Raw genomic sequence first — 21,678 nt, 5'->3', positions numbered from 1 at the left:
CCACCCGTCACGCCATACCATTTACCCACCTATTAAAATAATGGATCAGTCCATGTGTGATCTGCATTGAGGGAATTACATGACAAAAGTGTCAGTTCTTCTTCTTACCTATATTTCAGTTTTTGTATTTTCAGATTAAGATTGACAAGCTCAACATTTCAACTATGTTGTAAGAATTAATAATAGTAAATAATTAATAGTTTTTTCAAAATATTAGCTAAACAAGGTCTCATGCCTACTTTTTATCAAAAACTTCAACCCTGTTGAAATTCCTAGTAGGCCTAATTATTTATATGTTGTGCCTGAGGTGGGAAAATGTAAGTAGTCCACTACCAGATGTTATGACCAAACATTTTGGTTTCATTTTTCAAAGATATAAAGACCCAAAAGGAACCCGATTCAGAGAATACTCAGAATTCTGCATACTGTAAGTACTTAATTTTAATTAAGTACACACATGACATCACCCATCTCTTCAGAGAGCTACAGGTGACCTGTGCAGCAACACATTTCAATCAATATTTGTCAATACTAAGAGCTGCTAGATTGTGCTGCTGTGATGGAATATGTAAGGAAAATAAGAACATACCATGTGGTCCAGCTGGAGTTTCATCTGCCTCCTGATCCCTGCCTCTGGCCCTCTTTCTGATACTTCATCTTTATTCCTCACATATTTATTCTTCTTCACTAATGTCTTCATCTCCTCCTCTTCCTCCTGCTCTGACCCTCCTGGTCTCTTCATCTCCTCCCTCCTGCTCTGACCCTCCTGGTCTCTTCATCTCTCTTTTCCTTTTCCTCTTTCAGTTCGTCCTGATCACTTCTCATATGTCTTTTTGTTGTTGTTGAATCAGTCCTATACTCTGGCCTGCAAGAGTCTACTTCTGAAAAGCACTGGTACAAATGCTTGTATAACTTTACACGTTAGGGCCATGTAGCCTAGCTAAAATGTAGCATATCATAAATATAACATCAGAAAGTATTGATCAAGCGCACACAGGCAGCTGTGTTTGGATCCAGTTTTTACGGTAAAGGATGTATCCTGGTTTCATTGATCTGGCCTCATGGCTGTGATGTGTAGTTTATGTGGATTTAATAGTTTAGCAAAGTGATCGATCTCCCAGCAAACGCTGTCTGCGTAGTATTTTGTAACGTAACGCCCCAAACAGTGCCCGTCTGTTAAACGCTATCGATTCATTTCGATTTTTAATCGATTTATTAATATTTAGTTTCAAGCTCTCGTCCTTAGTAAAAACAAAACTAGTGGAAAGGGAAATGCTCCCAGGGGAAGCTGATCCATAGGTGCTGGGACAGCTCGCTCCCTCTCTGCAGCGGTGTGAGCCGCGGCTGTGTGAACGCCGCTCCGCAGTTTAATGCAGGGCCGTAGCTGCGTTTTTAACGGGCCTAAAATGATATTTAAAATGATTCAATTTTAACTAATGTAATGCTTGTTTTGTTGCTTGAGAAGCTTGTGGAAGTAGTGTAGGTTTGTTTTAGTACAGTTTTAGGGAAACAAAAGTTAGGGGGGCAGCTGGGGGGGTGTGACGCTGACCGTTGAGCGGCCCAGACCAAGCAAGGAGGCAGAGGCAGAACGTCCAAAATATAACCCTACGTGGGCATTTATTAAAATCATGGGCACAACGTTCACAGCTTCAATCCTGCTGTTCTCCTTGCATACATCCTGCAGCCACAAGGATCTCACACACACACCCAGCCCTCTCAACAGACAGGGAAACAGAGCCTAAATACACACACTCTAATCAGCACAACAAGACACAGGTGATGGGGGAGGAGACAACACAGGACACCAGGTGCACACAATCATCAGCCACAGACAACATATACTGTGCAATCACGCTAATAAAGTGCCATATTACCCGGCCTGAAGCCGTCAGTCCATAGTGATGAAGTTACCTTCGTCACAGGGGGCAAGGCTCTACAGTGGGGGGGGGCGCTGCCCCCCCGTAGATCCGCCCCTGGTGCTGAGAGATGTATCCATAGATCTCTTAATGTTGCTCTCAAAGTACACCAGATTGATGCTTTCAACTTCATTATTTAAAAACAAATCTTCCCGGGGGAGCATCCCCCCAGACCCCCCTAGAGGAGGTGAGGTCCGCCCCCCACTCATAAAAAATAGCACTTTACCCCTGCCTATATGCCGTGAGCTGATTATGGAGCCTTCATTGTAACAGTAATTCAGATGCAATTATATAAAGGCCTCAAATTGGAAGCACTGTCTGGGCCGTCTTTTACACTCAATTCTGCAATAGGTAGATCTCGCCTTTCACCTAGGCCGAGGTCGGTGATCTTGGGCTTAAAAAGGTTGGTGACCACTGATCTAGATGAATGCGACGAAGCAATTCATGCCGTTTTATTGTTTTTAATTTTTTAACGTTGAAATGACAAGTGCAACAGGTGAAGATGAAGTTGTTGCGGAATTGTTGTGAGTACCCTTTTCAAGACGACAATTCAGTGAAAAGACGGACATTATAACGCCGGGAGGGGGGGTGGTGTGTGTCTACAGAAGGTCCAGTTGTGATAGACACGGTTCGCCACTGCTGAAAATACATTTATAATAAAGTTTCCTTTGTAACACGAATTGACGTCTATTGATCTTGAGAGACAAGTTAATGACTTGCTCCTTATATCTTATAAACACAGTATTCAGACAACTGGAAATTCTTTTTGATCTGAATCTAGAAAGTCAAAGCACTTGAGCAATTTGGGAAGACCTCTTTGTTCATTATCATTATAAAGGATGGTTTGAAGATGTTAAAAGATAAAGCACTGAAACATGAGGGAGGCTTATCCTTAGAGAAGAAATATGTGTACATTTAACCCATTTTTCTTCTTTACATTGTACAATTCAGTATGTGTTGGAAAGTGGGGCTTTAATCATGCCCCCACCTGTTCTACTGTTATGTCTCCCACGTAACCCAGAATCAACAGCGTAGTCAGTCCTTTGTTTTTCCCTCTGAATAATTGTATTATGAGTGACACGCCGGAGGCAGGGTTTTTTTCTCTGTAGCATGTCTCTACGGGATTGTTTTGAATGACAGCCGTCTATGGCAGATCTTTTGACAGCCATTGTTACTTTTCACTTTGTCTTTATTGTGCCTCTTAAAAGTTTGTTTTGTCTCTTTCAGGCTGCTGTTTGTTGTTTGCCATAAGGGCTCTCTATCTTTGTCTGCTCAAATCCATGTTATCTTCATGACTGACTGGCTGCTGAGCAGGAGGGCTGAATGTCATTGAATGCGTTGTCCAGCACACATCACATCGCTCTGACGATCCTCAAGTCAATAAGATTAATATTATGACTCAGTGTATTATAGATGAGCCAGATGAATTGCGTGGCACAATATGTATGCTCAAATTGATATTGATTTTATTTGGGCTGGCCTTTCTTTTTGGTTGTTAAGTGTATTTAGCTGCAGCCACAATCCACAACAGTACATTACGTTTCTGCAGTGTTCGTATTCCTGTCTTTTTTCTCCAAACTGGGGAGTGCTGACCACCATCTATATCTAATACACTATATATGTATCGTGTAATTACCTAATACAAACCCCACTTCAAAACATCCATACTATCCCTTTAAGTTGCCGTCTTATATGCCCCTAAAATTCTTCTGAAAGACAATCACTTCATACTGTATGGCAACATATAAGTTTTAGAGAACACACAGTGAAACTTTCATGATTTAATGTGTGTTTTGTTTTATTAATCTCAAATATAATCTATACTTTCTGCTGTCTTTTGCTGATTAATATTTCTCTGTGATTATGAAAACACAACAGGACTTTTTCCAATTACTTTGTCTGGGGGAGGCCTTTCTAGCAATTACCTGTGTGCCTATCATTGTTCTTCCAATATATTCTCGCTGGGATATATTTAATAGGTATTGTAAAACCGTTTTTTATTGTAGGATTTGATTAGTATTTGATGTACCATATGCTTGGAATCTTTTCTTGAGAGATGAGTTGAAGGAGTCTTGCATTGACTATAAATACATCAATTTTCTCCTGTCCATCTTCTTTATATCTGAAAAAATAGGACAGCAGAGGGAGAAGCCCACCTGAGGGCTTTCAGTCAAGTTAAAGCAGCTAAATCATATATACAATAAGGATATGTTTGTGTTTGTGTGCCTGTGAGTGCTTGATTCAATGATTGATGACTCTATGAAGACAATGAGGTGTATGCTATACAAGTGATGTATAACCAGTGACACCTATATTTGTTTCCATAGTGTGTTGCTCAGAGAAACACACGTCTGCAAACTACAAACAATGCCAAAGAATGACAGAGCTACCATGGCTTGTCGGCAGAAATGGCTCATAATCCCAGTTCCTCTGAAGGGAGCCGGAGGACAGGAGGGAAATGAGAGTCAGGAGCAGGAAGTGGCTGTCGTTGCTAACCTGCCTGCTCTTCCTGTTCCTGATGGGTGTCATGAGTCTGTCAGACTGGATGCTGACCAGCTCCGGGACCAAAGAGTTGCTCCACTTAATTACCAAACACCTCTGTGACCCGATAATTACGTACAAGCTTGTGAAAACTCCACTGTGTGCACACATCTACTTGACTGCTTCTCCTGCACTCGCACTCAGCGGCGATAATGAGAGTATTTAAAAGCTTTTATTGGTCAGCTGTGACACAGACAGTGAAGGTATCTCTCTCTGGAAGGCAGAACAAGGACAAACATGATGGACTGGGATGCAGAATATAGTGCCTGCGTTATGGAAAATATCTAAATTACTCAATCTGCTATTAGATTGCATTAGATAGGCACCTCCCGTAACTCTCTCACTTTCGCCCCCCTTTCGTATTACTAATATATTTTAAATGCTTTAGCTGCTATTTCATTGGACCGTCTTACTTGTTAGGAACTTGTAATCCAAATAAACCTTTGCCCACACAGCTAACAAAACGCCCAAACACAAAAACACATCTAATTAAGTCAAATCCATCAGAAACTCCATTGGATGACAGAAACAATCAAATATGTCTAGCATTCAAGTAAAAGAGAAGCAGAAGATTAGCGCCTTAATTATCTAACTTTAATTATTTTTTTAAGTTTGCCTAGTTTTGCCCACAATTTATATTTCATGTGCTGCACATTTTCACACTGAACAGCCAAGTCTTCACTTTTGGGCCTGAAGCAGCTCCACTGCAGCAACTAATAAAGATCCTTGATCACAGCATACTGTAAGTGATGGTATTCAGGGGATGTGAGAGTGTTTGTCATTTGGTCTCTCCTCCCACATTATTCCCCGAAGACCTACAATTCAAAGACGTGGCTTTCAGTCACAAGTCTACTTCTTGATCTCGAGGTTCCTGCGGCCCCAGAATTCTCCATTTAAGGGTCACATGTCATGGTCCTTTCTACTGATCATAATACCATTGTTGAGGGATATTACAATAGAAAAATACTGTGCAATTTTCCAAACTCATATTGTTTCGCATACAGCATCTCTGTAAACTACGTGTATTCACTCTCTCCACTAAACGGCTCGTTGGAGCTCTTGCCCCCCTCCCTGTGAGCACAGTGTGCTCCGATTGACCAATCCACAGACTTCCTCACACACACACGCAGCTCAGCTGATGTCTCCTCCGGGCTGCTGCTGATAACAGACAGTTGCGATCGCGGCGAAATTCAGGCAACCTGAACAGCAGAGAGTTATTCAAGCTGGGCCGCAGGTATCATGGAAAACAAGAGGAAGGATTTCTAGCAGTGAGAAATATGGGAAATTGAACCATCAAATAACCTGAACAAAGTCCCAAATCACAGCTGCTTACAGCTTCCTGAATATCTCTTTTAAAGTGTTCCTTATTTACGGTGTGTTTAAACAAAAAATACTTTTTGTCTGTGGCATATTCACAATTTAAGGCAGTCGTAGGTGGTATCTCCAGACTTATTGTTCCCGCTGATTTCCTGAAGGTATTAGAATAAACTGAGTGAGATGCTACTGTATAACTCATCAAAATCAAAACAGAGACTGAATATAGCATAACCGGTTCCCCGTGTTCAGGTTGCCTGAAGTTGTGTTTTTGCTTTATCTAAGCTGGTGACGAAGTAAAGGGAAAATAAACCCTGCGAGCCATGGCAATTGTATTCTTACAAAGCAGCGTCTGTTATCTTTCCTCGTCTGCTAATAAGTGTATGTGGATTCTGCTGGGAGGTTCGTGGTAGAAACTGAATCACCATGCCTTTTAACAATGTATATTTGTACGTCTGCACACTGGGAGATCCAAATCGTTTTCAGCCTACTTATGAGGGCCTTTGCGTACTGGCTGTGGACGATTGAGATGAAATGCACTGCTCTACATGAGACATCCACTTTGATTGACAGACAACGGATAAGAGGCAGCTCTCTGGCAGAAAACACGGTCAGTAATGTGGCGGCTTTAGAGGTGTTTGGATCAGCATACCAATCAGTATTTTCCCGTGTTTTATTATTCGTCTGTAAACATCTGCCTCTGTCTGTCGATGCCGCTGCTTCGGTAATGGATGCTTTTATTAAAACTGATTAGATTAATTGTTGGGGATGAAGACACATTTGCTGGCAGTTGGCGCTCAAAGGTAAAAGAAGAAAGGATCACACTATCGTGTCCATCAAACCTCATACAGATAACACATGGTCAAGTGTGCATGTTGCCTTGTTGGCTTATCTCATCTCTTGGGCAACTTGGCAGTGACAACAAGTCTTGTCTCTTTGAAGTGTCAGTTCATATTTAATATGACGGCCGCAGGGTATTTTAGTGTTGCAATGTTTGTATCAAGGCAGCACTCACTTTGTTAACAGCATTTTAACATTCCCCCACTACAGCTTATGGGTTTCCTTTACCCCCAGGTCTTTATAATAAGTAAAGGGTTGTTCATTTAATCTGAAGTCACTACAGCAAATGATTAGACGGTTAACTCATAAGGGCTGGAGAGCTGGTACAGTATTGTCTGGGGCTTACTGTACTTGTCATTAACAATGCAGACAACTATCTGTTTTAAATAAATCACATCAATTGATGAGGTGAACATACATACATGCAATATTTAGTACATTATGAGCATTGTTAGACAACCTCTTTACATAGTCCTTATTATTTATGAACATTTCTGCAAAAGGTCCAGGGACAACCTACTTCATATACTTTCCTACTATATTCGCCAATCCATGATTTAACGTGTATGGTTGTTTGTTGGTACTCAAAGCACTTGATTCAAGTTTGCCAAAAATCGTGATCTTGGTTTATTATAAAAAAGTCAGTTAATTGAAGCACAGAACAGGACACTTTAAGTGTGTATATATTGCTTAACAAAACCTTGATCTTTCTTGTCTTAACTAACCCACATGAATGAGTCAAGAAGCTAACACTGATCTCAGGTCACTGACACCGACCACCCCCTTCATCACTTCTGTGGAATACAAAAATGTGCCAAAAATCAATCCCACTAAACATAGTGCAGGCAGAAAAAAGCTACTACGCAAATGTAATATGCAAAACAAATGAGTAGCGTATTACATCATTTGTAGTTGTAAGGCAGTGATGCAGCTAATATACATTAAGCCTCCAGGTTGGCTGATCACTACGTTTCAAGGGGCCTACAATGCTTGACTAATTACCCGAACATTCAACAATCCTGCTGTTGGACAATTTGATTAATCTCTGGCTTGTTAGGAAATATGGTTGGTTGTTTTATATTTTCCAACAAGTCTGCTTGTTTAATTATCATTGTAGGAGAATTGTACATGTTGTGGCTACTGTAGGTTTGACTGAACATACGTGTTTTTAGTTTGTTGAAAATGTAGTTTGAATGAAAGGATTGGTAAAAGAAACCTTGGGAATAATACAGTTATGACCCAATTGAATTATTTACCTGTGTTATCTTGTAAGTATCTTGGAATTTGATTTAGCACATGCACTGGGCCAATAGCTGTGCTAATAGTATGAGATGTTACGAGGTAATATTTATTTAGGATTTTCAAAAACCTCCTATTATTCACCGATCTTTTTCAAGATAGGTAGTTCTAATAATAGTTCTTAACTTAATCAAGATCTTTTAAACTCAAGACTTTGTCTCTCGTCAGACGTACAAACATTTTGGTCGAAGGACAGATTTGGCCCACAGTTCGCTGTTGGCCTTTGTTCACCATTTAAGTCCTACTTTTGGAAAACTCTGAACTACTCTCAACTCTCCGTTAATGTCTTCCCGCTCTGTCCTCTGCCGCACTGCTTTCAGTCAGAGCTCCAGTCCATCCACCAGAAGAAGAAAGGTCAACCATTAGAACAATAACAGCAACCTTCATTCTGATGGGTTTAATGGATAAAGCATTTGACCATAGCTGCTCACCTCATAACACTTACTTCTTCTTCTGCTCTTAGAGGGTCCAGATGGTCAATGGCTCTGTGAACTGACGATAATGGACTTGTGAGATGGATTGACTAGTACTTTCTGATAGACTGACTTGAGGTTAAGCCCTTGTTTTTATTTGTTTATCTTGGTGAAGCTTCTTGTGTTCAGGTCATGCTGTCAAGGTTTTCCATCATGTTTGACGACACGTGACAGTCCGTGACACGCCCGTCTCTGCTGATGAACACTTGTGTGTGACCATGTGTGCTGCTGGTGCCTTCAGGGACCGTAAAGTGTCACTCGGTCTTTCTGTCCAACCTTGGTTTGTCAATGTGGCATGCAAGACAAATGGACAACTTCTGACAGCAGCTTTATAGTTTTAAAGTGAAGACTGCTAATTCAAAATCTCCTGCCTTAAAACTAGAGATATCTGCAATACATCTGAAAGTAATGACTCACAAGGCTTGGCATGGCTGTATTAGGAGTGCTGGATCAAATGGCAGCACCACTGGGAACAAAAGGGTGTTTGTGTTGTGTGTGAATGTTTATTATAAAGGGGGGTCATCGAAGATACAACAGTACGATTGTTTTGGTTGAACTCCTGAAAGCCACCACGAAAACCAGCATTTGAAGTCCAACTGAAATCACATTAAATCGTGTGTTGTTTATAATTTTTTAATAAACAATATGTTAAATATCAGAAAAGTGTTTTTTGTATTTGGTCTTTGAACCGGAATAATTGTTTAAGAAGCAGATTGCATATATGTTTTATCATTTCTTCCTACCCCCCCTTCCAGCTACAATCTCACTTTTTTTTTTTTTATGTATCCTTGATACAAATAAATATAGATACAGCAGCTAACTTTTGATATTAGGTACATATTGTGAGAATAAATTGCAATGCCTTCAATTATCAAGTACCGTGAAGGTTCAGAAATATTCACACCTTTTCTTGAGGTTTAATGCAACAGAGATTTCCACTTTATTGAAGGGAGTTTACACCTCCAACCACTCCGCCCACAACATCTGCCATTACTTTAACACTAGATTCAGAGTTGTCTGTTGGTTCACTTAAGTTGTTGACATTTGACCCTCACCCAGCTTTTTCCTGGCTCGTGTACTTTTCTGATTCCAGTGCTGTTATCGGGGGCTGAGGTAGATAATCACAGCCAACCAGAACAGACAAGATAAAAGCCTCCCTTTTCTTTTTGTAAGTGCTCATAATAGCAAGAGACCTTACATTTTGCCCACATTTGGCTTCTAATCATTAGTCTCCATGTCATTATATTATGGTTTATTGTGGCCCTTAGGGCACTGGGCTATTTCTCAGGGACTTATCCCTTAACCCTAAACCATTTTCTCCATCTCATGGTCATTCTATTCTACCGTATTCTAGTCAGTGGTGAATTTATAGATTTTGAAGATATTTTCACTGCCGAAAAATGTCTTAAAATGTTTTGTGTTTAGACCGAAACCCCTGCAAAAGAGTTTTCTTGCCTTCACCATCACCCATTTTTTGTCTCTATTGTCTGTCTCCCTGTAATCTACACAAATAAACTTTGCACCAAGGCTTACTTTGTGAAATGTCATTGTTGCAGGAGGTGACCAGATATATGTTAATTGGTCTTGTGAAAGAGCTACCATTTCATTTATTGGTGAATGGATTGCAGAGAGCCATTAGACAAAGACAGATCCATTACATGGCAACACCCTCTGCAGTTCAGAGTGGCTTACTGAAGGAGGTGTCTGTATTATGCATAGATCTATATTCTGCATGCTTTGTGTGACCTGGTTGAAATGCAGTTCCATTCATTCTCAACGAGCCCCCACCCGTTTTGTGTTGGCATATGTGTAGGTGCTCCTGGTATGCCAGTTTCTATATGGGGCTCCAGTGGACTCTAAGTGAATCAATATCGTAGGCAGGATCCCATTTCTCTGGTCTGTTTTTGTCTTTCCCTGCAAACTCCTGGGAACTGGAAAACCCTGAGATAGAGATTCACTGTGGTGAATGGATCAAATAGACATCAGGCTGTAGTGTTGCCATGTTTCCTTGTAAAGTTGCTCAGTGAAACATGATGAACACCAAAGTCACTTCTCCCAAGGTCTTGCACAGGCTTTTGACATCAATCGGCATTGCTAACTTCAAGTTTGACATAAAGGATGGTGAATACGGCATCTGATTTCACTTCTCCAAGGTATCTTTTCTTTCTCTTCTGACAACTGACAAAAGATTATGTATAGTGCTTTAACTTGTAATGAAGCAATATCATATCGAATTGATTGAGCTTTTTACAAGAGATTTCCTGACTATGACAATATGTTGTGATTTTGTCAATGATGAAACTACTGAGATTTTTTTGGTTCATTTTTTGTGCTCACAGCTAATCATACATATTTAACTATCTGTTCTCACTGAAATGGCCTAAAAATGTTAACCCCCAATCTGGAAAAGAGTCCCTGTTTAAGTTTGATCATTTATACATCATGAGTCCAATGGGAAAGTACTTATTGCACCGTTTCTAGCACTGTATATTTTGAGGATTCACTCTTTTGTCATGGACACTGCCAACACAATTGATACTTGTGTCATGAACCTTGTTCCTTCATCTGTACGACAGTGATTCTACTTATTAAGCCTACACTGCTGACAAGGGCTAGAGCAGGGGTGGCCAACCAATCAGAGGTAAAGAGCCAATCATTTTACTGTGTTACTGCAAAGAGCCACATCATACGCACAGGGCACACATGCTAGGTGTATGTCCCCGACCTCTCTCTCTCCTTCTCTCTTTGCTCTCAGCCTTTCTGTGTGCCCCTCTCTACTCTCTCACACATACAAATTAAAATCTAAAAATGAACATAATTGACAGACACACACACACACCACACACACACACACACAACACACACACACACACACACACACACACACACACACACACACACACCACACACAACACAACACACCACACACTCAAAAACACACCCTCCCATAGACCAGGACACGCCCCTCTCACATACAGAAACATGTACCTATCCGCTCAGCCAGATTTTCCTATAAATGTCACAAGTTATGATATTGACAGAAATGGACCTCTCCTACCAGTATTAAGTCCAGAGGCCAGTTTATTGACAATCATTAATATTGTGTCTCACACACAAACTCTCAGTTCAAAACATTTCAAAAAAGTAGTTATCTTACTATGCATGTTGCTTCTTTGAAATGTGGAGAGGATGTGGAAGGGGCTTCAAATGCATGAAAGGGCACATCATTTAATAAAAAATATGCTGGCCTTATTCTGTCTGTATCTCACGCACACATTCATGACCGTCATTTACAAATAAATGTAAATAATGAAGTGTGTTTTAGTTCATTCTCCTCACATGACATCTCAACTTGTACCTAACCCCCTGACTGACAGAAGCTCTGCTGACAGAGATGCACTTTTCTCTCTTGTTATTTCTTTAACGCAAATACACCAAATTCGGGAGTCCTTCTGTGTCAGCTGCCGGCTTCCGGGAGCAGGCCTTCTCACATACAACATATAACCACTGCAAATTGTTACCGTTTTGATTTGACACATCATATTGAGTATTACGGTTTTATCTGAGTATATTTCTGCCGATCATAAGAAGATCTCTCCCTTCACTGTCACATCGCGAGTGCAGTAAAGCCCGCCTCCAGTACTGCAGGATCTGCATTTGATTGGCTAAAACACTTCTTGTTGAAAAACTCTTGGTAAACGATTGGGCTGGAACTTGTGTGTTGTTAACCCTTTGTGAACTGGCTACATATGCGCAAAAACACAATTACAATTCGATATGAACTGAGGAGCCGCATGAGATCGGCAAAGAGCCGCATGCGGCTCGAGAGCCGCGGGTTGGCCACTCCTGGGTAGAGTAACAAGAATCAATGCACACATACGAAAGAAAAATCAACGTTGGTTCTGCATCTGTTAATCTGTCTTAACTTTTGTTTTTTCTAGCCTGCCGTAACTTGTCTTCTCAGTCTGGTCTTTGTGTTGTCTGCAGGAGAACTAAGTGACATTTCCCCTCCTCTTGACAGTAAGACTCTGCACGAGCCTATCAGCAGCCACTGAACCATACAGTAAATGGACATGCACATTCACAACAAGTTTTTTCCCCTTGAAGAAAAATTAGTTTGCCTTTTTGCACTGTGGTAACTAAGCTATTGTAGCATCTGGATCTGTATTCTTCTCTTGGCAGATTCATTAGTGCTCCAACTTTATTGCCATACATCAGTCAGAAAACGCTGCAGGCAAGAACGCCCTAATGCCAGCATATGTTCAAAGAAAGAAGTGATGGATAACTGATTGAAAATCAGACCATTAGTTAGTAACATTTGCTCATATAAACACTTGATGGGTGTGCTGCAGTAGAGAAGATTGAGAGGTGATTGTGAAAGGGGATTTCAAGCAATCTGTGACTTAGTGACTATATTCATTTTTCTTTCAAGAGCTACGTTAAATTGTAAACTTATTCAGTAGTTACATACAAGTTCTATACATTTAACATAACACGTAACTTTTTGGACAGTGACTATATCATTTGCATTAATTATACATTTCAAAACATGTAGACACTTACCATATATTACCTGTAAATGGTTTGATTGAAATACAATGCAATGGAGTATAGAGCAAACGTACACTTCAGAAAGCTCTAACGATGCAGCTCAGGGCGGGGCACTGACACGTCAACATCGCTGCATGTGCATTGTGTTTGATTTAGCTGCCTTCAGAACATGTATGCAACACACCCCTGCTGTACCTGCACGCATGTTCCTTTGCCCTTAGAGACTTCTTTATTTTCAGACACAAGAGTGAGGGAGCCATAATTGCCTGACTTAAAAACAGCTGCCCTTTTCTGAATCAAACAACACATGACTTTGAAGAGAAGTCTTCAAAGGGAAGTGGGGGAGTCAGAAAAAGAGAGGAGGGAAACAAAGGGAGAGGGTGTAGATACATATCCCTGACCATACGCCCACATCTCAGCAACTGCTTCTCTCCCTAGACATCCACTTAGAAAGAGGAGAGGACCTTTACTGGTCAATGTGGAGCCTTTTGGTGAATTTAGGCTATTGTGTGCTACTCCAAAGTGCAGACTTATTCTGAAATGACGTGTTAGCAGCTAGATTCAAGTATTCCAATTGACTGTTTCTTCTGCTAAATAGCCCTGAACTAGGCTGAAAATCAGTGGCGAACCGTCAGGGCCTTCAAGGTATTCAGAGAATACCCTGGAACACTCATATAAAACAAACAAAACATTGATTTAATTATATAAATTAAATGTATATAAAATGAATAAATGAGAAACGTATCTGTGTTGTTGATCTGTAATATTACAGTGTTACGTTGATTTGTTTGTCCTTCTCGGACCATGCACTACGCATTTCAGTGGTTTTGTGTTAGAAAAGAAAGCAACCAATCAGATCTTGTTCTGGGTCTCTGGGTAGTACGGTGCCCCCCTGGTGACATTGGTGAGAAAAATATTAATACGTGGCCACGTATTAATAATGCGTTGCCGCGAGTTAATAATGCGTGGCCACGAATTAGTTATTATGTTCCCATGCATTAGTAATTTGTGGGAACACAATAATTATTACGCAATAACTAAATCCAGATAGTCTATAGAAACTGAAGACTGAGTGACAACCATAGACTATATAAAGGTGACAACACTAGCTAAACTCTGTACCGTAGGCTACGGTATTATCGCAAAGCATGGATCATGTTGATTTGATTTTCATTTGGGTATGCATTATAATGATATTCTGCAATCCCTTGCAGTTAAGCACAGTGTCATCCTTAGCAAAAGGCACTTGATTCGGCTGCTGAATATGCACGGTTTGAAACGTAGTTCAGTAAAGTTAGAACGATATTGGCAGATTCGGATTTCACGGATCAATAACTCATGAACAAAACGTTATTCAGACACAAATGACGTCTCCTAAGTACCGTGGTAAGGTTGACAACGGAACTACAATCACATGTTGATCAAAAAAGCCAATATGCGCCGTCCTCGCTCCGAGCTGGACACATTACATTGGTCTCTATCTGCAGCCGGAGAAGAAGAACGAGTGCTCAGGGACCGTCTGCAAAGTGCAACTCCGAAAAAAGAGAATATAATAATATTCAATCACTTCACTATTCTATAGTATTACTACCAGATTGGGTGTAATAATATTACTTTTGTCGGTAACGGAGTAGTGTAACGCGCTACTTTTATAATTCAGTAATCACACTACAGTTACTAACATTGTCCCGACACGCGTTTACTTCGTTACTTACTTAAAATCAGTCATCATCAAACCTCAACAAACACCTGCAAAGAACACATGCTAAGGTGAAGCTACGCACAGCTATTTGTTGTTTGTTTATATCACGTAGTCTGTTCTTCTGCTCTGTTTTCCGGTTGTTGCCTGTTTTGAATGACGAATACACACTACTACCCCAATACCCAAACCTACTACGCCGCCTACTGGTAAGGAGAGTTATTGCCACTCACGCATGCGCAGTCGGACGTGCTCGGCTGAAGTCTTTGCGGTGTCTGGTTCCAGTGCAACACATGGCCAACACGCAGGAGAAACACGCCGACGCAACAGCGTGAGCAGAGATAGACTGCGCAAAATATACAGATGCAGGAGACAGAGGACAGCCATGGTCAGATAGGAAAACATTCAGGATCTGGATCAGTCTTATGCAACAATGGAAACTTGAAACTAAAGAGAACATTTGAAACTTTAGCAGTCTGCGTGATCTGCCTGTAGGGAGGTGCAGGCCGGCCCTGCGAGTAAAGATAACAGTAAAGTAACGAGTTCTCATCAGTAACACTCCGTTCAATGTCTCCTACTATGGGATGCGCCTCATCGCGGAGCAAACAGAATCATCACTCTCATTACGCCAATCCTGATTGGCTGGTGATCTTGACTTCAGCGTCAGGGAATTCACCCCCTATAAGTAGCTGCGCCACAACGCCTGCGTCATTCAAACACCTCTCCGCTTCAGAGCACATCTATATGTAGCCGGATAAGCTTAACGGTCCACAGATCTGAATCACAAATATAACCATTTCGGTGGACGTGCTGTCTCGCCGGCTACTCCTTCTGCTTTGCAGGAAGACGGTAATACTAACGCTAGTTAGTATTGAAATCGACCTCGCCCTTCTCTTCCCCGGAAAGTAAGGTAGGTCTGATTTCTTTTGGCGGCAAGAGACGCGGGAACGGAGCCCCACGCCTCACCAGGCGGGAGCTCCCGGCAAGACCTCACCATGGTCTCGCCCGCGGAGGCTCGGCCTGCTCCGCATACCGCCGATGGAACTGCTGGTGGCAGCCCACCTCCTACCGAGGATGGGCCCGTCACCAAGCAGGAACCCCACGCTGCCAGAGAAGGTGGACCGTTTCCAGTCGACCACAGAGCCGCAGCGTTGTCCGCCAGGGCTCTGAACGTTTCCTCACTGCTAACCGCATACCAGGTAACGCTAACGGGGCTAGCAAAGAGACCACTGACTTCCGTTACATTAGAATGACTTCCGTTACATTAGAATGACTTCCGTTACAGCAAGAATCCCCTCACACACACATAGGTGAAACACATTTCCCCATTCCCTACTGAGAACCTTTCAGTAAAATGTTTTTCAGGAGTGTGTGTGTGAGGTTAATTTTCAGTATTGTGTGTGTGAGGTGTTCAGTAGTGAATGTGAGAGGATTTCAGTAGTGTGTGTGTGAGGCTTAATTTTCAGTAGTGTGTGTGTGAGGTGCTCAGTAGTGAATGTGAGAGGATTTCAGTAGTGTGTGTGCAAGGCCAGATGTTTTCAGTAGTGTGTGTGTGTGTGTGTGTGTGTGGTGTGTGTGTTTGTGTGTGTGTGTGTGTGTGTGTGGTGTGTGTGTGTGGTGTGTGTGTGTGTGTGTGTGTGTGTGTGTGTGTGTGTGTGTGTGGTGTGTTGTGTGTGTGGTGTGTGTGTGTGTGTGTGTGAGGTGTTCAGTAGTGAATGTGAGAGGATTTCAGTAGTATGTGTGCAAGGCCAGATGTTTTCAGTAGTGTGTGTGTGAGGTGTTCAGTAGTGAATGTGAGAGGATTTCAGTAGTGTCTGTGTGAGGCTTAATTTTCAGTAGTGTGTGTGTGAGGTGTTCAGTAATGAATGTGAGAGGATTTCAGTAGTGTGTGTGCAAGGCCAGATGTTTTCAGTAGTGTGTGTGTGAGGTGAGTTTGAATTTTGGCCGACACGGCCCTTCATAAGGGCGACTTCTATTCCAAGTACTTCCTCGTTCCCAAACGGGGAGGGAACGGAATTCGGCCAATACTTGATTTGAGGGCTCTGAACACATATCTAAAAATTAGAGCCGGGACTCGATTAAACAATTAATCTAATTAATTAGAGGCTTTGTAATTAATTAATCGAAATTAATCGCATTTTTAATCAAATATACATATTTGACCTGAGAACAGTGAGAAGCAATTTTCACATGGATTTTACTCCAAGTGGTCTACAGTCGAGTGCAATCCAGTGAGCCAGGGAGTTGGTTATTTTCTCAGACGTGGACTTACTTATCCTGGCCCTGAAACCAGTCATCTGGTTGAGTGTGGGTTGGGTCAGGGTGTGGTTCCTTGCACTCGAGTCGGGCTAATGTCCACGCTAGCTGCTACATGCTTTGCATTTAGGTGATACTTTAGGCTTGATGTGCTGCGGTGATATGCAAATTCTTTTTTGCATAATTTGCACACAACCGTGCTCTTATCGACGCTTCCATCCGTCCGTTTTTTAAAACAAAATGTCCCATCCACGGGGCCGACCAAAGCGGTCTCATCAGCTTGTTCGTTCATGTTTGACTATTGTTCACAGTGGTTTGTTGTTGTTTGAAGTCCCATGCTGAAGTCATGAATGTTAGTTGGTGCTCCAGTATAATCGGTACGCCTGAAACTCATCCAGTAAGAAACGTTCCGCTGTGCAAAAATAAGTGCGATTAAAGTGCGATTAAAATGCGTTAATTTTTGTGTAATTAATTAATCTTAATTAACGCGTTAAAGTCCCGGCCCTACTAAAAATATATAAGTTCAGAATGCTCACTCACACATCTCTGCTGCCGCTCGTGCGACAAAACGACTGGTTTACATCAGTCGACCTGAAAGATGCGTATTTTCACATCCCAGTGTATTACCCACACAGGAAATATCTGAGATTCGCATTTCAGGGGATCTGTTACGAATACAGAGTACTCCCCTTCGGTCTGTCTCTCAGTCCAAGGGTGTTTGTACGATGTACGGAAGCCGCGATAGCCCCGTTAAGACAACAGGGCATTCGCCTGGCGACCTACCCGGACGACTGGCTGCTTCTCGCACAGTCGGAGCAGGAGGCTGTTACACAGACAAATGTCCTCGTAAAGCACCTGCTCAACCTGGGTTTCATAATAAACACAGAGAAGAGCAGTTGTGCCCCGCGCAGACTATACTCTTCCTGGGTTTACGCCTGAACTCGGTGCCCTTTTCAGCTCGCCTGTCAGCGGAAAGAGTGAAAGCTTTCAGAGCTTGTCTCGCTCTTTTCCAGCTGCCAAAAAGTTCTCTTCAGATCATGCCTGCGATTGCTGGGGCTCATGGCGTCAGCCATCCTGGTCGTATGACTGGGACGCTTACACATGAGGGAGTTTCAGCGCTGGGTGGCCGCCCTAAAACTAAACCCCACGCGGAGAGTGATGGTTACTGTGAAATGCGTAATGGCACTGCGCCACTGGCTGCACCCGACTTTTCTAGTACGAGGTGTGCCTATGGGTGCTGTCCTTTCACGGAAAGTGGTCACCACGGACGCATGTCTGACAGGTTGGGGAGGTATTTATGAAGGTCGCCCGGTGAAGGGTCTCTGGAGCAGAGACTTACAGCGGGCGCACATAAATTACCTGGAGCTTTTAGCGGTTTTTCTCACCCTAAAACACTTTCTGCCTTTCCTCAGGGGACATCACGTCCTCGTGAGGACAGACAATACGACCACAATATCATATATTAACCGCCAAGGGGTTTGCGTTCTCTCTAGTTACACACACTGGCGTGCAAACTTATCCTATAGAGCGGTAGACGTCTCCTCTCTCTGAGAGCGACGCACGTACCGGGAGTGATGAACCTCGGGGCAGATCTACTGTCCAGAGGTGCACCACTTTATGCAGACTGGACTCTACATCCAAGGATTGTGAGCCAGCTGTGGGTGCGTTACGACAGAGCCGCGGTGGATCTGTTCGCATCGAAAGACAACGCTCAGTGTCAGCTGTTCTTTTCGATGCGTGATCTAAATGCACCGTTAGGCGTGGATGCACTCGCGCACGATTGGCCCCCGGGCCTTCTGTACGCGTTCCCACCCCTGGCTCTGATACCCCCAACTCTGGCCAGAGTGAGAGAGCAATGCCACACACTTATTCTGATAGCTCCGCACTGGCCAGCTATGTACTGGCTAGCGGAGATATATCAGCTGCTGTGCGGGCAGCCATGGCAGCCCCCACTACGCAGGGACATACTGTCCCAAGCGGGGGGGGCGATCTTTCACCCACACCCAGAGCGCTTGGCTCTATGGGCCTGGCCCGTGAGTGGTACAATCTGAATACAGTGTGACATGAAGCTGACCCTGGCAGCTGCCAAGCGAGCCAGTGGCACTCATGCACTATCTGTACAGTCTTCAGGCACTCGGTTCGCCCCAGGGCAAACAGAGTGTGGTTGAAGTCCAACCCGGCCTTTATTTTAAGGCGGTTGGTTCAGGTACCATATTTGACATTGAGGCATCCTCCCCGCCACTGTATTCCTCCGGGGAACAGCGGCCGGATTTGCCGTGTCCAGCCCGTGCTTTACGCACGTACAGGGACAGATCAAGGGTGCTTCGTCATAATGACCAAACCCCTTGTGTCCTGGGCTAACCCTTATAAAGGCAAGCCTGTTACTAAGCAACGGCTCTCCCACTGGTTTGTGGAAGCAATTGCTTTGGGGCCCATACGAGTCAGAGTTCGCAGGCACCCTCGGGTCCGCGAGCTCTTTCGACTCAGGGTCTGGCTGCATCCTGGGCTCTGTCCAGGATGTCTCCCATCCAAGACATTGGTGCAAGCGGCGAGCTGGTCCTCGCCGCTCACTTTTGTCTGCCTCTTAACAGTCTGGACGTTCTACTCCCAGTGTGACTCAAGCAGTGCTGGGCACCTGGTTGAGTCAGAGCTCTACCTGTTGAGTTCTGGTTGGTTTGGTGATTTTCGAGATAAGCTCGTCTGGCAATACGGGAGCTACAATATCCCATAGTGAGACATCGAACAGAGTGTTATGAATGAGAACTATAGGTTACTTACGTAACCCCAGCACTCAGAGTAACATGAAGTGAGATGTCTCACCAGACGGCCCTCCTTGCTATGGTGAAGCGAGAAGAGGCTTATTTTGAATGACGCATGCGTCGTGGCGCAAGCTACTTATAGGGGGTGAATACGCTGACGTCAAGATCACCAGCCAATCAGGATTGGCGTAATGAGATTGATGCTTCTGTTTGCTCCGCGATGAGGCGCATCCCATAGTGAGACATCTCACTTCATGTTACTCTGAGACCTGGGGTTACGTAAGTAACCTATAGTTACTTTATGTAGAGAGTAACGAAGTAGTGTAATATAATACTTTTTTTTAAAAGTAATATGTAATATGTAATATATTACTTTTTTTTACGACCCCATCTCTGATTACTACCAAACTCATTACACACATCAATAGTCTTCTGTTGCTCATATTACATCAGAGAGTTTGGAAGAATATGGTCTGGAATAATGTTGGTGAATATGTATACTGTATAATAGTAACGTTATTGAAGATGATGCCATATTTATTGAAGATTTTACACTATAAATATTCACCAAAATTATTCAAAAGCACATTCTTCCAAACTCTCTGCTGTAGTATGAGCAACAGAAGACTATTGATGTGTGTAATGAGTTTGGTAGTAATATACTGTAGAATGTGAAGTGAATATTATTATATTCTCTTTTTTTCGGAGTTGCACTTTGCAGACGGTCCTTGAGCACACGTTTCTTCTCCGGCTGCAGATAGACCACTGTATGAATCTCCAGTTTGTATTGGCTTTTTTTTTATCAACATGTGATTGTAGTTCGTTGTCAACCTTACCACGGTACTTAGGAGACGTCATTTGTGTCTGAACAATGTTTTGTTCATGAGTTAATGATCCGTGAAATCTGAATCTGCCAATATCGTTCCAACTTTACTCGACTTGTTGTCATTCAGTCATCAGGTTCTCTAGACTATCTGGATTTAGTTATTGCGTAATAATTATTGTGTTCCCACCAGGTTCCCACAAATTACTAATGCGTGGGAACATAATAACTAATTCGTGGCCATGCATTATTAACTCGTGGCCACCCATTATTAACTCGTGGCCACCCATTATTAACTCGTGGCCACGCATTATTAATACGTGGCCACGAATTTATATTTTTCTCACCAATGTCACCAGGGGGGCTCCGTAGGGTAGAATATCCTTCAACCAAGGTATTCTACATCCTTGATAGAATGCCCTGGCCGTTGCACTGAATGAGAACGTACGTTTGGACTGACAGTTTGATCAACCAATCATATATTGACTTGTAGCCAATGGGCGTATTCTTTCAGAGTTTCCCTCGGTTCCAGGGTATTCTAGAACAAGGGTTCCCAAACGTTTCAGCCCGCGACCCCCAAAATAACAGTGCCAGAGACTGGCGACCCCCCACTATCACGTGGTGACTGGAAGAAAAAGAAAGACGTGTGCACAGGACGCACGCACTAATAGGCGTATCCAAACACGCGCATAACGACAACACACAAGAACAGAACAGCCTGACAACCATGATATGATTTTACATATAGCAATTTAATATAAGATAACAGCAGAACTCGTGAGTCAAAGTAATCTTCATGTGAATTAGGAGAACATTGTTGCGGTGCAAACTTTAAAAGACATAAACTGTAATAAACATATGAACATTGTTGCTGTGCAAACTTTAAAGACATAAAAGGTAATAATAACTAATAAACATGAACATTGTTGCGGTGCATATTTACATTTGGGGAATACGCTATGTTTCAGCGTTAATCTCACCTAATGAGACGGGTGGGCAATATGCATGGAGCACAGCAAATCCATCCTGGGCTTAATTTTGGAGACGGCCACTCGGAGATCATCCTCCACGTTTAGACGAGATCTGTATTTGTTTTTTATGTATGTCAGTGCCGAGAAAGTCTTTTCGCACAGGTATGTGGAGCCAAACGGCGTCAGCACGTCCATCGCGGCCTTGGAAAGCTGTGGGTATTCCCTCTCAACTGAAA

The 21,678-nt window shown here is 42.7% G+C and overlaps 1 protein-coding gene across 1 annotated transcript in view; it reads left to right on the top strand.

Annotated features, from left to right (window-relative positions):
- LOC117453978 (ecto-NOX disulfide-thiol exchanger 2-like) overlaps nucleotides 1-21,678 on the top strand; it is a 212,663-nt gene that overhangs the window by 45,478 nt on the left and 145,507 nt on the right. The gene's annotated exons all lie outside the window — the stretch shown is intronic.

Source organism: Pseudochaenichthys georgianus, chromosome 10, assembly GCF_902827115.2.
Source record: "Pseudochaenichthys georgianus chromosome 10, fPseGeo1.2, whole genome shotgun sequence".
Taxonomy (NCBI): domain Eukaryota; kingdom Metazoa; phylum Chordata; class Actinopteri; order Perciformes; family Channichthyidae; genus Pseudochaenichthys; species Pseudochaenichthys georgianus.
Note: the sequence above shows the minus strand (reverse complement) of the source record. Positions and strands in the feature narration are given on the sequence as shown.